Source organism: Ambystoma mexicanum, chromosome 2q (assembly GCF_040938575.1).
Source record: "Ambystoma mexicanum isolate Mex_15411 chromosome 2q, UKY_AmexF1_1, whole genome shotgun sequence".
Lineage (NCBI taxonomy): Eukaryota > Metazoa > Chordata > Amphibia > Caudata > Ambystomatidae > Ambystoma > Ambystoma mexicanum.
The window spans coordinates 361,524,528-361,541,932 of NC_090924.1; positions in this window are offsets into that span (position 1 = coordinate 361,524,528).

The following is a 17,405-nucleotide window of genomic DNA, read 5'->3' on the forward strand; positions in this document are numbered from 1 at the left end:
CTACCAGTTTAAGGTTATGCCTTTTGGACTCAAAAATGCACCTGCTACATTTCAGAGGATGGTGAATCAAGTTCTGAATGGGTTAGAGGACTTCTGCATGGCATACTTGAATGACATTGCAGTGTTCAGCCCCACTTGGGAAGAGCATCTTCACCACCTAGGATATGTTTTGCAGGCTCTGGAATGCACCCATCTGACGATAAAGGCTAGTAAATGTCAAATTGGTCAGAATAAAGTGGTCTACTCTGGACATGAAGTAGGAAGAGGTGAAATAAGGTAATTGACTAGCAAAGTACAAGCTGTACAAGACTGGGCCACCCCTACTCCTCAGACCCAAGCGAGAGCCTTCCTAGGTCTCACTGGGTATTACAAGAGCTTCATAGAGAACTATGGGACCATACCTTCTCCCTTGAATCTGATCTCCTCTCCCAAATTCCCCAAGATGGTCAGGTGGAATGATGAGTGCCCTCAGGCTTTTGAAGGACTGAAGAAAGCCTGTTGTCAAGCTCCAGTCTTGAGAGCTCCTGACTATAACCAATCCTTCCTTGTACAAACTGATGCTTCTAACACAGGGATAGGTGTGGGTGTTTGGGACAACTGGATGAGAAAGACAGGGAACACCCTATCTGCTACACCAGCAGGAAGCTGAAGTACCGTGAGACAAGGTGGGCAACTATAGAACATGAATGTTTTGCCATGGTGTGGTCGCTGAAGAAGTTTAGGCCATACTTGCATGGTTCTACTTTCATTATTCGGACAGACCACCAACTCTTGAGATGGTTAATGCAGATGAAGGGGGAGAATCCAAAATTGTTAAGGTGGTCAATCAGCCTCAAAAGGTTTCATTTTTACCATAGAGACAGGTCAGGGTGAAATCACCAAAATGCTGATGGTCTCATCAGAAAGTATGACCGACTGGATTAGGAGATTCATGCAGGAGTAGATTAAATTCTCCTGTCGCTTAGTCTCGGGGCGGGGGGATGAGCGTTATGGAGAATTCTCATTTCTATGCTAATTCCCTTCAACCTTGGAGACCCCCAGCTCTTTTGCTGGACTTTAGGACTCAAGGAGTGAAGGAAGCCCAACCGGTATCCAATCCAAGATCCACGGTGGTGCTCTTTATCGCGCACTGAAACCGCAAAGTGCTGCTGATCCGAAAAGAGCGTGTAGCTGCCGACAACCTCCAAATTGCTGCCGCAGGAGTCCTCTGGACATCCTCCCTCTTGTCCCCACAACGGAGGCTCAGGAACCCTGGATCTGCATCGCTGCAACAGGATAGTATCCAGCTGGACCACTCTTCTTCAAACCAGAGGTACTGTTAAGTGTCTAGCTTTGCTCTTCTCACTTGAGACTTGCAGTGGCTACCTATGTTAGAGTTGATTCCAACTCTGCTTTCCATAAGTGTAACAGCTTGTGACCCTACAAGTGATTTCCACAAAACTCTAACTTTGTGCAAGAATTTTATTAACTACGAAGTGCCTGTGCTCCAATTGACTTTGGCTATCCAGGCTCCCTGCAGACTCTTCTAGTCCATTGACTTTGATATTTTATGTCCCTCCGAGGTGATAACTTGTTTTTAGACTCTTATTGCTGGGAAAGGTTTTGTCTAGACTTCTTTGGAAGATTTAAGTATACCCGCATGCCCTGAGAACCTGTTTGACCTTTTTCCTTCCTTTAACCCTTCCTTTCTGCAACCTCAGAATCTGCAAAGTGTACTGGTGACATATAAATGCTATTACTGTCCTTGTGAATGAAGTCACCTCCAGGTGTAGGGTGTGTGTAAAAAGCATCTATAAAGAGTATCCACTAAACTTAAGCTGATTCTGGGGAAGTATTTTAAAGTGTATTTGATTGTTACATATCTTGCCCTTTTTAAAGAATGCTTATTTAAAAATGGATGTTAAATAACTATTTATAACAACCTTGAGTATAAGTGTTACTTGGTTACTTGTATTTGCAAATTTCATTGCTACAGCTCACATTTACCCCTCTTGAGATAGGCCTGGCTGCTCAATAACACTACCAACTTGTGTAGTACAGCCCTATACCAAAAGTTTGGTTACCTAATACCAAGTGGACAAGTGTTGTGTAGTCTCACACAGTGTTACTACATCAATTCTTGCCTAACACCCGGCATCTGACCCGCCAGCGGTCTTTCTGGAGTACCTCGGGGTAGATCACCGGTGGGATGTGTGCGTGGCCTGCAGTGCGCCCAGAACGACGTGGCTGAAGAACAGACTCTCTCGCTGCAGGGACATCTTATACAGATACCCACTGGAACACATCAAGACCTTCGTCAGGAAGTCGGTCAAGTCCCAAGGGAAGTGCGCCGTGAGGCCTTTGGGCGATTTGGCACATTATCAAGAATTAAAATAAATAAAATAAATAAGTCATTTGTTCAATAAACCACCCCAGCAGGGAGACTCCTTGCCAGGAGGTTTTACTGCTGGGAAGGGTTGTTCTGACTCTAACACCAGTGTCAGGCCTGAGGCGAAATCGGCTCCCAGCGCATGCGCTGAAGGACCTCTGGGCCCTACCAAACCTAGCACTGAGGAGCGCTCCAGCTAGTATGGCAGAAACCACACACCAATACTCATACATCCGGTCCCCTTTCCTCCATCCTTGAGGGCACCCCCCAACCAGGGGACTGTACCGGAACATTTGGTAGTGAAAAATTGAGCTTCCCCTTTAAATTTAGTACAGCGCATGGGGGCATGGCCTCAGGTGTGGGAACGTCCTGCTGAGGCCCCGCCCTCCAGGGCATTACCTCAGTCCCTTTTTCTGCACAGACGGTGTCGGACCTGGCAGCGAGCGCAGAGACCTTTTTTAATGTTCCGCTTGCGCCCCATTCTTTGTTTTTCGTTTTATTTAACTTCCCTTTGGTGCCTCGCCTACCCCAGCACATGTCGGCTGCAGGAGGATACACGAGGTGTGTTTACGCGACCGCTGGTTCTCGGTCTCGGATCCTCATGCACTCTGTCTTGAGTGCCTGGGGCCAAACCACCGCTGGGACACGTGCACGGCTTGCAGCGCTCTGTCACTGGGCATTGGAGAATCGTTGTCGGGTTGGAGGGAGATATTCCACACTTCTCATCCGGTGCACCTTAAGGACTTTGTCTCCAGGACCTCTCGTCAAGACAAGGTATGCCCTCGGTTCAGCACAGCTCCTCAGCATGGCGACTCCTTCCCGGGGGTTCCCACGGGCAAGGGTTCGGTTCCTCAGATTCAGGTTCTGGCAGGCCTGAAGCCTCGAAGGCTACCGGCTCCCAAGCCCGGGGGCTCTTCCGGCATTCTGTGGTCAGACCTGAGGTCGTCCAGGCTACCGGCCCCCACCCAGCTACTGCAAAGAGTCAGTCCTCGGCACGACTTCCGGCGTAGGTGCCGAGCGCACACAGCCTACCGGAGTTCGTTCCGAGGTCGTGAGTCAGGGCGTTTCAACAACCGGCCGAGGGCCCAGCGCCACCCGAGTGGTCTCCGAGGTCGACGCTGCTGTTGGGACCTGGACCCAGGAAGGGTCCTCCCATGTCTGAGCCTGCACGTGGTTTGGGGCCTTCACACCCTCCCACCCAGGGCATGGTGCAAGGCACCAAAATGGCAGATAGGCATGTGGCAGGGCCCGCTAGACAGGTGGCCATTTTAGATTCCAATCAGGGCATGCCCGTGCTATCACCCATTGAATGGGCCCTGCAAAAAGGTCCCAGTCCCCTTGCCTATGGAAGCGGCAGCACACTGTATGGTACAGGCATCTGGTCCCCTCGTGTACCTCTACCCATCACAGCCTTACGGCTACACACCTCAATTGCCCCAGCGCTTTGACCAGGTGCGGCGGGCCAGCGCTTCGAAGGGCCAGGGCTCTGGCGTCTAGCGCAGATCGCTTATAAGATTGCTTCCTCCTCACGCGTTCCCCTCAAATGTCGGGGCTCTTGAACAATATTGTGAAGGAGGTGATCCTGCAGGTGGTGCCTCTGCGGCCTCCTCCTCTGGGTCCTCTGCCTGTGCCTCCAGCACTACCAGTGCCAGTCCCTCCCGCTGTCCAGGCCCTACCCTTTGTTCAGACCCCTCCACCTCCTCCTGTACCACCAATGCCTCCCCTTCAACAGTCGTTGGACTTGTCTTCGGCTCCGGGCCAAGTGAGGGGTGAAGGACCTGCCGGCACCTGTGTCCCAGGGCCCGGACTCCTCTCGGTCTGTAAAAAATGGGTGGGGGACGATGACGCACACCCAGAACGATGAATCCTTGGCATCCATTAAGGCCTTTCATGACTGCCTTCAGGGCCTGGTGGAGTTCATGGAGGTCCCTCTCTCAAGCCCCCCAGGAGTCGGGAGTGCTAGCAGAGGTTTTGGGTAAGCACACCATGATCCGGTCTGGCATCCCTCTCCAGAAGGATGTCCTGCAGGTGGCGAGAAAGGTCTGGGAGAAGCCAGGTCTAACACCCAAATGAACAAGAAGTTGGACAGCAGGTTCAGGCTGAGGGACGGGTAGCCAATCTTCCTGCCCTCCCATCCTCAGCCACATTCTTCTGTGGTGGCTGCGGCCTGCAAATATTCTAAACCATCGTCTTTGTCGTCTTTCTCCTCGGGAGCCACCTCCAGTTGTCTTTCCAAGGAAAGGAAGAAAGAGTAATCGTGGACTAGGTTTGGTGCTGTTTTATTAGACAGCACCAGGTTTTTACTTTTCTATGAAACGTGGGCTCTGGATCCTATTGATTTTCAAGGCTATGCAAACTTTACAGTCTATGCAACTAATGGCCCCAGAGGAAGACCAGTGGAAGGGTTGCAAATTTGGTATGTCAATCTGGATTGGTAGGTGGTTTCCCTTTACACCGGTCTACCAGATCGCCAATTGTTGCCAATATCTTTAAACAAAAAAAAAAATGGTGAGCATTTCCTGCTCTTTACTTTATATAACAGTCCGGGTTCAGGCCCAGAGACTTTATTGAAGTGCAGGAACTGAGTAATTCAAATATTCCTTCGATTTCACAAAGCCAATATATTCTGGTTGCAGGTGATATGAACTTGCAGCTGGAACCATTGCAGGTTACTAAAGATCTTGGGGAAGACCAGGATATTGCTTGGTCCATACCACCTCTGCAGGCTCAACCCCCTAAAAAGAACTCATAAAGTGGCAGTGGAATCAGTGTGTATTCTAGCAAATTTAAATCTCAGAGCCTCTAATGGAAGATTGGTAGGCTACCAATCAGCTAGTACAACTTTTAGCGGCTCCAATGGATCCTCTCAAATCGACTATCCTCCTCACTGGCCGTAGCTGGTTTAGAGCTGGGCTTTAGTTGTAGTTGATAGGAGTGAGAGATTCCTGTGTGGGGAGTCTGCGAGAAGCAGAGAGAAGCTGTGTGTTCCGCTTTCATGGGGCCAGTCTGTCTTCCCTGTTGCTGTATTGCAGAGTAGGAGCTACACCTTAAAATACACTCCACAATGCAGAGCATCTCAGAGTGTTTCCTGTGTGGGCAGTCTGAGAGAAGCAGAGAGAAGCTGTGTGTTCCGCTTTCATTGTGCCAGTCTGTCTTCCCTGTTGCTGTATTGCAGAGTAGGAGCTACACCTTAAAATACACTCCATGTCGCGGAGTGTCACAAGTGTTTCCTGTGTGACCATGGGACTGGGAACTGAACGGAAATGTTCTATTTCAATTGCCTTCGATATGAATGAGTCGGAGGGGGAGAAAAGAGCCCCACTACAAACGAGACATCAGGCGCGGCTCTGCCTATTGAAGCAATCAACTAATGCCACTGATTCAATTGGAAACCCGAGACACACCGATGAAAAGGACGATGACTCAGAGACAGAGGTAAGAGCTCCTCCCTGCTATGTCCGCCGGTCCGGTAACAATAGCAGCGAGGGTCATGGGGAGGCACATAGCGAGGCTGCAAGAAGAGCGGCAGTGGAGAAAGTGGAAAAAGCTCAGAGCAACCGATGTAAAAAATGCAGACCTGACTGACTTTGGTATGTCAACAAGCGCCAAAGCCTGCGCATGCTCTAATAACTCTGAGTGCACACGGAACTGATATCAAAAGCGCCTGTTGCTCAATATTCAACGGCATGTTCGACAGCAGCGTTCTCAGAGAATTCTAGTGCATCTTTAAAGATGAATGAACAGCTACAGCAGTCGCGGTTATTGAAAGAAAACATGCATGCTCATGAAAACAGCAGTTATGTTAACAACGAAGTGATTACTGGTGGAAAAAGTGACTATATCCCAGAAGGAAATCAACATGATGAGACCACAAGTTCAACCATTCAGGAGTATGACAAAGAGCATTTGCTCATCACAGACTCAGACCATGTGAATCATGCAGTCTTAATTCAGAATGATGCAACATTTAGAGCCACAGAGCTTGATGCGCACAGACTTGAGCTTGAACATCTTGAAAATCAAAAGCAGAAAACACTGCCAAATGTGTCAGTGCAAAATACCAACGAAAAGGCAAGTCAAAAAGACAGCAAGGAATCACCACTGTCTATAATTGAAAACATAAACACAATACTCCCAAAAAAATAAATCAATTGGATGACTCGAACAAACAGGGACTGCCTAGTAAAGGGACATTGCCCACACGCGGATGTCTAGCTGTTGCTGAGAAGTTGTCACTTGACATTGCAGAGATTTCCCTAAAGCTGGAGGATAATAGAGCGAACAAAACAAGACAAGCCTGCCAATCTGAAGCCTACACAATTAAACAAATACATTCAAACATACTTCAAAAAAATGCAAGAGAATTGACTCGTATACCCCTTCGGGCATCACTTGTTCACAAATTAGACAAGGAGCAAAACGAGTAAAAACACATATAGAGATGACACCTAGCATACTAAACAAAGATAACTAACAACAGTTCCAGGGCATCTACAGACTCAGATGTGTCAGTGTTTGACTCTTCTTTCATACAGATTTTCCGAAGGTGCGAAGGATAGCCTCCAACTGGAAACAAGCTCCAGAGAACGCAAGACCTAACTCGAGCAAGTTCCCCTTCCCCCCTTTTTGAAGATGTATGAGCATATAAATGATCATTATAAAGATCAATCTACACTAACGGCCATGATGCACTCGAAGGTACTACATATTGAATCGTTCATGGTCAAGATTCAGGAAAAAATGAACCAAGATGCAGAGAAAGCAGACTCAGTTCGAACAACTAAAAGCAAATGGCAAAGAAAAGAACCTTTTAGCTGAGGTGGCCCGACAGGCTTTAACTTTACTAAAAACAAACAGAAACATGGCTAGAGAGCCACGTGAAACTCTGTGCGCAAGCACGATAAAAAATCAAAACTACTCAGAAACAAGCAGTCAAACTCAAATCTTGGATGCTAAAAATGATGAGATAGAAATACAAAGGAAAGTTGCCTCGTCATCCGCCTCGTACCAGCGAAAGTAACATTACAACAAAATCATGATCAGCCAAATAAAGTGCTTGGCATGCACAAGGACTCTCCTTTAATGAGAGGAACCAATTTGTATTCCTTCCACAAACGCAGAAGGTCTAAGATCACCAGGAAAAACTGCAACAAACACAGCGGAAAGTAGCTTCCCAATATTCCAACGAGGACAAAAAACAAAACAAATCTCAAGCAAAGTGAAAACTGCTTAGATGAAAAAATCAAAAAACATCTCAAAGGAGAAACAGCCACACTATAAAGGATCGCGACATTTCTCCGAAATCTAAAGTCGTATTCTGCGAGAACCAGCAGAGAAATGCATGGCAAAAAAAGGCAGAAGTGAAAAACTACAAAGAAAATAGTCAAGAAACTGTTACACCACATGAAAGAAATCAAACTACAGTCTGTCTCAATACCTCTGAAGAAGACATGATAAACATGTTGAATATGACTACCCATGACGAAGATTAGGAGGATGAAGTTCAAGAAGATCAGAGACGAGCATCGGTAGTACTGAAAGAACTAAGCTCTAGATCAGAACGACAAGCATTTCACCATGAGCTTCCAACTGAGCGTGCACATACTACTAAAAAAACAGAGTTTTTCACCATGCACAACCTGGCAGATTCCACAAATTTCCAACAAGCACAAGAGTTGGCTTTGAAAACATCAACCCATTAAAGATCACGATCAGTTGCCAAAAAAACTATTAGAGGACAATCAACAAAGATACGCGAATGGAAGACAAAGATCTAAAGCATGATTCATGGAGTTGGCTGGCAGAGGCACTTGCAACTGGAAATAACAGTTAACTCCAAGACCAAGGACAAGAGACAACAGCCTTATATCCAGCTATAAAAGGATGCCCAATGGCAGACTTGTTAACGTTCATAAAAAGGGGGATGGGCTACCAAGTAAAAGAAACCCAGAACCAAAATCGGTACATCCAGATCTCCTGCCTCAACCATGGCCTGGAGCACTGCTTACTCTGTCCCAGGGTATTGCTCTCCTGGTGGCCATCTTAATCTCTACTGACTTGAGACTCCTCTCCAAAAGAACTCCACGAAATTCTCTTTGGGGGCACTTTCACACTGAGGTAACCCTGTCCCACAAACATAGCCCCTATTCGCAACATGTTCACTTTTGGTTTCCGAGTAATGGCCAGCTTGAGAAAAAAAGCAATTACTCGCAGGTTACTGTGTTTTCTTCTTGCAAGAAGGACTTTTTCTATTCACTCTGAAAAAAAAACAATATAAAAGGTAATATTTGCTGGCTACAATGATCTATGTTTTGCAAAGTTTTACTTAACTGTTGGTAACTTTTCTGAATATAAAGATGTTATTTGTTTTATGCCCTGTATGTGGAACCTCTTATCTGGTAAAAATGTGTACTGTACCTGTGAACAACCCTGAGGAATCACTAGTAGTACCAGAGTGAGGAAGATATGCCAGAGTACCACAGGGCCTTAAAGGAAATCTCCATAACAGTCTCTTTGCTGGTTCCAAGGAGAAGCTAAGAGATCTCACTTATGTTGTGCCTCCAGCATAAGATGTAGCCCCAGCCTAAGGTTTTACCTAAAACGTTAGTGGGGGGCAGCTGCTGAGACCAGTGACTGGGGACATTATCACTTCTGCTGTTTACTTTTGGCCATGTCTACTGAGATATAACAACAATTGATTGTTGTACTCACTCCATGGAGTCTGAAAATGCTACTAGATGATATTGAATAGTTTGCCTGCCATGTTGGATAGCCTGTGGCTTCCAGGTGGATGAAGTGTGGGGTTGCATTCAATGGTGGACGCCTTTATAGACACTGCACAGATCCCTCCCAAAAACAACCACACCTTCAGAGTATGTTGTTGGTGACTTGGATGATCATACTACTGTGTTTTGTCCTTCCATAGTTATGGGTGTCTTCTGTGTAAATGTTCTGGCAAGACCCCGAATGGAGGTCAATGTCCTTATAGTTTTTGTTTCCTGATTAAACAGACTGGAACAAGCTAACCACAAGTGCAAGCTTCACCTCTGGAGGGGGATAGAGCTCAAATGTTTCATTGCTGGGTGTTGAGAGAGAGTTTCAGAACCAGCACTTTGGGAGGGTTCTGAGAGGCCACCCTAGTAAGTGAAGTGAGTTATTGACACTTTGATCATGGTAAGTCTGGACTGAGCAGTAAGATGGCCTTCAGGAGATATGATGATGGTGTAATAGTTAACGGCACAGCATTCTTCAAGTAACACTGGAGAACAGGCCTTTAAACTTGAAGTATGTAAAGCAACAGTTGACCAGTGATTACTAAAACACTGTAACCACATATAAAGTTAGTGATCTCAAAGTGAGATCCCCTACACTATATATTTAAAAAAATCAAAAAATAATGTTCACAAGTGAAACTGAGAAGTAACGTGAGAATTAAATGCAATTTAGCCTAAAACCATTTACTCTGCCTTAGATGATTAAGGCCCCTATAACTGAAGCAGTCCTTCCCTTCCAGGTAAGTATAGTGCCTCAAGAGTCTGTGTTCCAGGCAAGTACCAGAGTAGGAAATCCAAGCTGGACCCTGCAAAAGTGCATGCCTTGTATGACATTTCTATATCCGATCGGGCAGGAAGAAGGCCCAAAGGACAGGGTGATAATCCCAATGATCATTTCGAGTGTGGTACTCAGTGGCATTATGCAGTAAAATGTAAACCTGCACATGAGTACACTGACAGAAAATATATATAACCATGATCCGCTGCCACCAGCTTGTCCTCTACATCAAAAATGTTACAAATGAAAAAGGGATGCATGGTACCCCTGCAGCACTTCACGATATGGTGATGTATGCTACAGGATTCTCAAACAGGTGATAGCCCCCTTAACCATAACAGTTGACAAGTGCCCCAAAATAAGTGAGTTCAGCAAGGGCGGTTAGATGTTATTTTACAACTTTTCTTCCATTAACAATGAAACCCCCAAGATTTAGTTATAACTTGGATAATGTCCTGACATTTGTTGGTAAGAAATGCCTTGTTGCTTTACTTTCTTTGCTCCTCAATCGGGGGCACTGGTCAGCCCATATGGCTACCAGTGCAGCGGGGAAGGTGGACCCTGTCTGCTTTACAACATTCCCTGTTGTACTGTCACACACATCACCATACAATGAAGTGCTGCAGGGATATATTACCTGAGATGATTGTGCTATAAGGGGCTACCTATTTCCGGTGCCAAATTTTAACTTGTGTAGAAATAATGGATTACCAGGAGTCTAGGAATGGTGCCTTCCCTGCTTTAGTTGGGTGGGATGCGGATGCAGGCTCTAGCACTAGAGGTTCTGCAAATTCTTCAACAGAAGGAGTCTATGCTCCTCTGACTGTCAATGCCTCTGCAGAGGCTTTCTTTGGCTTTGAAAGGAGAAGCGCCTGGGCTCCAAAACCTAGAGCTGAATTGGAAGCTGACAGTGGAGATGGACAATCTGAGGCAGCAGATAGACCAGGCCTTCCAGCTAGAGATCAGAGTGGAAACTGTGTTGGCAAGAACTGATGGAGTCTGCGGCTCTGGGCATGGTTTAGGTGGTTTATATCCTGGATTTCCTAAGGATCTGCTGAGAGTCTATGATGGAAAGAATGAGACTATTGAATGGGTGACTGCATTGGGGTTTGCATGTGAGGTACAATAAGTGGAGGCTTGATAAGATGTCATGCTTACTTAGTAAACTACCCCATAGTAGATGCAGTGCCATCCTGGAGTTGCATGCTGCTGAGGGAAAAGCCCTTAACTGGTTTTTCTCTTGTAGTTTGGTGAGGTTTCAGAGACCACTCGAAAAAAGAATGTTACTGGGCTTACTCATGTGATCCGAGTCCCTTAAGAATATGAGTGGGTGTGTAGGTGGTCACAAAGTGACTTTTTAAAGCATGATGAATCTGGTCTTTTTACCTCTTGTTGCCATGGGCTGAAGCAGCATGTAGCTGGATCTAAAGAGCTGTTTTGGTCCTTTGGGAAAGGATGGCCCCCATTATGGATGAGTCCAATTACACACTGGTCAAGGACTGGGAAATACTGCTGTGACCAGAAAGCCTCACATGTTCATCTTCCCGCCTGACCAGGAAGTTTTGATCATGGATTCTTTTAGGCCTAGAGCCTTATATGATAATTGGGCAGGGCTTTAATGAATTGTTGAAAAATTGGGTAGGTAGAACTAGTTAGTGGCCCTGGGATGCCCTAAAGTGGTTCCTAGTGTGTTCCATGTAAATAGGTCGAAGGCTTTCATCCCTAGGTTTGAAATGGGAGCTCTGCTTCTGGCCTCAGATAGGGAAGGAGTAGTCTGAGCCTCTCCATGATCTGTTCCAAAGCAGCCCTTCTCATGGTTCCATTGATGGTGTTCAATTGTTCCTGCAACTGACACTGAAGCAACCCAAACATATCTTAACCAGTTTTCCTCCATGTGCCCACTAACTCAAGGTTTGACACCTTCGTGTCAACATGCTATTGACACTGGGATAGTTTCCCGAGCAACAACCGGTGCTGCAGAATATCAAATTAAACTCTCACCAGTCTAAGGTCAACAACATGTTGGACTGTGGGATGATGGAGCTCTTCAGTACTCCATAGTCCAGCCCAGAGCTCTTGGTACTCTGAGGTGAGGTTCTTTGTGGAGTACAGGGCTCTGAATTATGTCACCAAGACAGCAGCACACACACACACCCAGCTCAAAAACATGAGGTGCTGGACAAGCTTGCGTGCTGCAAAGTACCTCAGCATCTTTTGATGACAGTGCGTATTGGCAAAAACTCCAGAGAGTACTAAGGAGAAGATTGCATCCCGACCCACAGAAAGTCTCTACCACTTCATGGTAATGCCCTTTGGCTTAAAGAATGCAACTGCCAGATTCCAGAGGTTAGTAAGCCATGTTCTAAATGGGTTAAAAGACTGGATTATATGTAATAATCTCGCATTTCAAAGCCCGAACACAAAAAAGACTGGGTTTTCTTTTGGCTGTTTTTGTGCAGGCTTTGGAATGCGGTATTATTACATAGAACTCCCCAACCCTCTCCTCCTCATACTCTCGTTAATCAGGAGGGGGTTAACCTCCCTGAGCTGCCCCTTTCCCCACCCACCACCCCCTTCCCACAGCTAAACACGCATTCTCCCCACACATTCTCATACAAACACATACAAGCACACACACGCACAGTTTTAAACGTACCTGTCACTCCTGCATCGAGTCACTGGGTCACACAGCCTATGGGGCCCTGCATGCACTCATCTGCGGAAGGGGCCTGACGGTCCGATTTAGAAAGACTGCTCCGTGCGTTCACAGAGCGGTCTTTCTAAATAGTTCTTTTTCCATTTGGAAAAAAATGACCTAGGACCAAATGACTGTTGCATTACTATGTAGATGACATTGCAATTGCTAGCTCAACATGGGAAGAATGTGTTTAACACCTCAGGAGTGTTGCAGGCACTTCAACAGACCCACCTTGATCATAAAGGCACATACATGTCAGATTGGTCAGGTTTCAGTGAATTACTTTGGGCACAATGTTGTTGGGGGCAAAGTTCAACCTCTACCCAGCAAAGCACAGGTCTGGGAGGTCCCTACAGCCTAAACGCAAGTAAGCCTTTTTGGGCCCAACTCAGTACTAAGGACATATGGCCGTCTAGAGTATGATAGCAGCGCTCATTTGACTGTTCTCACCCCTCACACGAAACCTCAAAAAGTCACTTGGTCCGAGTGTGAGAAGGCCTTTCAGGTCTTGAAGAATTCACTGTGCCAGGCCCCCTGACTATTGGAAACCTTTCATTGTCCAAGCAGAGGCCTCTGGCACTTATATGGATATGGGATCATTGCTTTCTCAGCTCGATGACGAAGGCAGGGAAACCCGTTTCATCGGCAGACTGTCAAGGATAGGGAGTTTAGGTGGTATTTTGCCATTCTGTGGGCACTGCACCTCGGAAGCTGAGACTCTATCTTTTCGTACTTACTTCACTATCCAAGTTAAAGTGATTGAACAAGGAAGGTGAAAATCTTTAGTTGCTCCATAACCCTTCAGGGCTTTGACTTCATCGTTGAGCATAGGCCAGGGCCTCAACATAGCAATGCTGATGGTCTGTCCAGGGCGTATAACCAGCTGGAACAAGCAATCTACCCATGGGTGGATTAGGTCCCGCTGTGTCACTAGTCTGGAGGGGCAAACGTTACGAAATATTTTCTTTTTGCAGCTTTCCCTTCATTGTCTCCAATAAACCCCCAACTTTTGAACCAAGTCCTGACATTTGGAGGCAAATACATCGTTTTTGCTTTACTTTCCTTGCTCTTGTCAAACATTTTGGGGGCATTGGCTAGCCCATATGGCTACCATGCAGGGCAGGGGAGTAAGGACCCTGTCCCTTTGTGAGATTACTGTGACTTACATCACCCTACAATGAAGTGCTGCAAGGGTACTTTGTATACCTTGGTTGCTTTAGTTTGTAATATTTCTGTTACTATTACGAGGTGTCAAGTCTGGCTGGGAGCAGTGGATATATTTCTACCATGGCTTTCATTTTCCTACCTGCATTTTGAAGTTTGACAGCATACTGCCATTTTGAGTACTGTATACTCAAAATGGGGGATGCCATGTCTTTTTTGCCCTGTCCTGTGGCTGTTTTATCCTTTGGCCTTCTGTCTGGCTTTTCAAGCCACGAAATTGCATATATGGTAAGTCCTTTCCCAGGCAAAACATCAGGTTTCCTGGGCAGAGTGGTGGTGTCAGTATCTGGCTGGGTATGAGGTTTGGGACTGTCTGGTCCCAATCCATGATCCAACCAGTAGAGGTTTGTTGCTGGGCAGATGTGGGGCATGAGGTTGTCAATGATTGGACAGCCCTTACATGTTTTGAGTGGTGCCAATCCTTACCATTTGTGGTGGGTTTATGAACGGTTGAGGTTTGGTTAAAACTGATTTCTGCAGTTCATCACCCCGCTCCCCCCACTGATCGTTGTTTGTTTGGAGCAGCTGGCTGAAGATTAGGAGTGCCGTGGAAGCCAACCAAGATTGCCTCCAGCTAAGTCCTGCATTGATCTCAAGAAGAACTGTCAGGGCTTTAGCGCACATTGTACACAGACATTTTGTATAGATATATACCCTGCCCACCTCTTCCTGGTTTCCCTCTGCCCGCCTCCCCTCGTCCCGATTGGTCTGTTTAAATAAAAAAGGAAACAGAGGCCGTGGCGAGGGTCTGCTGTAGGCAGACCCCGCCATTTCCAGCGAGGCAAAAGCAATACTTTTTTTGTAAAGGTGCTTAAAAGCACCATAGCGCACTCAGCGCTTGGTCCCTCTCCCCCTGCCCACCCCTTCCTGGTTTCCCTCTGCCCGCCTCCCAACACGCCCACTCCATCCGGATTGGTCCACATACCCCACATCAAGGACACCCTAGGGCAGCCCTCTGCCCGGCAGCCCTGTGGCGAAGGACCCCGAGGCAAAGGACGGCACCCAAGATGTGTCTGCAGGTGTCCGTAGGGGACGCCAAGGAAGCCAGCAGACATCAACAAAACTGTCAGTGTGGCATGGGTGGGGTGTAGAGCAGTCACTCTACTCCAGAAAGCCCCTGTCACTCTACCTTACCCTCCATAACGTAGACTGCCATAGACATTAATAAATCAATCTTAGGAAGACTTGTGACCACTATAAATGTTTTGTAAATGTTGCCTTGTGATGCATATTAACTCACTTGCAAATTTAGCATGTGCCACATGCATAAGGAACTCTGAACTCTAGCTTGCGCCGCATCTAGATAGAAATGTGAATGTTAGCACATGCCACACGCATAAGGAACTCTGAACTCTAGCTTGCGCTGCATCTAGATAGAAATGTGACTGTTAGCATGTGCCACACTCGTAAGGACAATGACATAGAGTGCCATAGTATTAGCATGTCCAAACTTAGATAGAATTGTGAATATTAGCCTGCGTCGCATCTAGATGGAATTGTGAATATTGGCATGTCCGCACTTAGACAGGTTGGTAAATATTAGCATGTCCACACTTAGATAGAATTAATATTAGCATGTCCACACTTAGATAGAATTGTGAATATTAGCATGTTCACACTTAGATAGAATTGTGAATATTAGCATGTCCACACTTAGCTAGAATTGTGAATAATAGCCTGCGTTGCATCTAGATAGGTTTTGATTGAAGGATAGCATGCCCGCGCCCAGATGAAACTTGAAGATTAGCATGTGCCACACTTAGAACTGTGAACACCAGCCTGCGCCGCTCCTAGACAAGATTGTGAATGTTAGCATGCCCACACCCAGATAGAACTCTGAACATTGGCCTGCGCCACTTCTAGATAAGACTGTGAAGGCCAACAAGTGCCACACTCAGAGAAAACTGCGAATGCTAGCATGCTAAAGGTCAGGTAACCCACTAACCAATATAACCTCAAACTCTGCATACTTATCCCACTGATAAACTCACACAACCATCTCTCGCACCACAAGCCGCACACACTTCACAACACTGCAACAACACATAAGCCGGAGCAACAGCACACGCGGACTGACACCGATCCAATACCTGCACCAAAGCTCAGTATCTGGTGCATACCGAGCTGAAGCTGCCAAAAGAACACCACTCCTCTCACTATCCTACTCCCTCTTCACCTTACTAACCCATCCCACCTTATCGTTTACAGATCCGCCAGAGCGCCTGGGGACCAATTCCGTTGGTGACGGTGCGCTGTACAAATACCTTTGACATTTAACATTTAACATATATCTGGAACACTTGTATATACATTTCTGCATTTGTATACATGAGTGGGAGGTGTGTCATTTGGTAGAAGGGGATTTATGTTCTTGGGTGGTTTGGAGAGTTGAAACGTTTAACTTTATATACAGACATTGGAAACCAGTCCAGGCCACGATGGATGGAGGATGGATTGGAACCTTGGGGAGATGACTAGCTGCTGGGAATTCTAAAATGCCATTCATCACAGAAGCAGTAGCATTAAACATTTACTTTAAAGTGCTCCTGGAGGACAGACTCTTTTGAAAGGAAATCACAGAAAACATGATGTCGCAGGGTGCAGTAGGAGTTCAGAGGAAGGAGCAACTCCTGTTATGATTCTGGTGGGAGCGCAGCAGTTTGTAAATTATTATTTTTTTTCATTGTTTATTTATAGTTTATCCAAACAAAAATAAAAATACATCAATAATGAAGCATCATAGTACAAACGAAGAGCAATAATGCAAACAAAATATGAATACAGAAGAAGAAAAGGAAAAAAAAAAACATTATTATTTACATTCCTCTTGCAAATACAGGACCATAAACATATCCCTTGCTAATAAAGATCTAAGAATGCATCCCACACTTTAGCATGAGCCCGCAATTTCCTCAACCGCCTATACATCACCCTCTCAATATTCGCCAATGAATTCATCTCATCAATCCATCCCTCTGTGGTTGGTGGAATCCGGGATTTCCAGCCCCTCAATATCAATTTCTTGAACACCGAAGCTCCCCTGAACAAAAATGTCTTCTCCGACACAGAAAGATCTGTGCAGTTTGTAAATTAAATATACAGTCAGTGAGCCTGTGCTAGCTTATGAAAGTCTAGATAATTTGTTTCAAGGAAAAGTGTTGTTTAGGAAGTAAATAGATAAGCGCAAGTGTAAAAAGCATTTGAGTAGAAAGTACTAAAATAAGTAATTTGGTTACGTTCTTCATTTATCCCTGTAGTCCCAGTTAGGGTTATCATTTAAGTCAGGTGAACACAGTGGAGTGTGTTTTGGTTCACAGTAACTTGTTCAACTATTTTTTGTCACAGAAACACTGCACAGAGCACTGAATAAGGAAGCGGTGTAAAGCTAAATGAAACCAGCCCGTTTTCGGAAAGCAACTCCTGTTTTTGTGGAGACAAGTCATGCAGCACGTGATGTCTGTTTGTTTATTCAGTTAGAAGCGTATACGCAGAAGAAGTGCAGTAAGTTTCGGAAATGACATCTTGTTGGCGCATGAAGAGGATCAGAGAGAGGTTTTCGGAGAG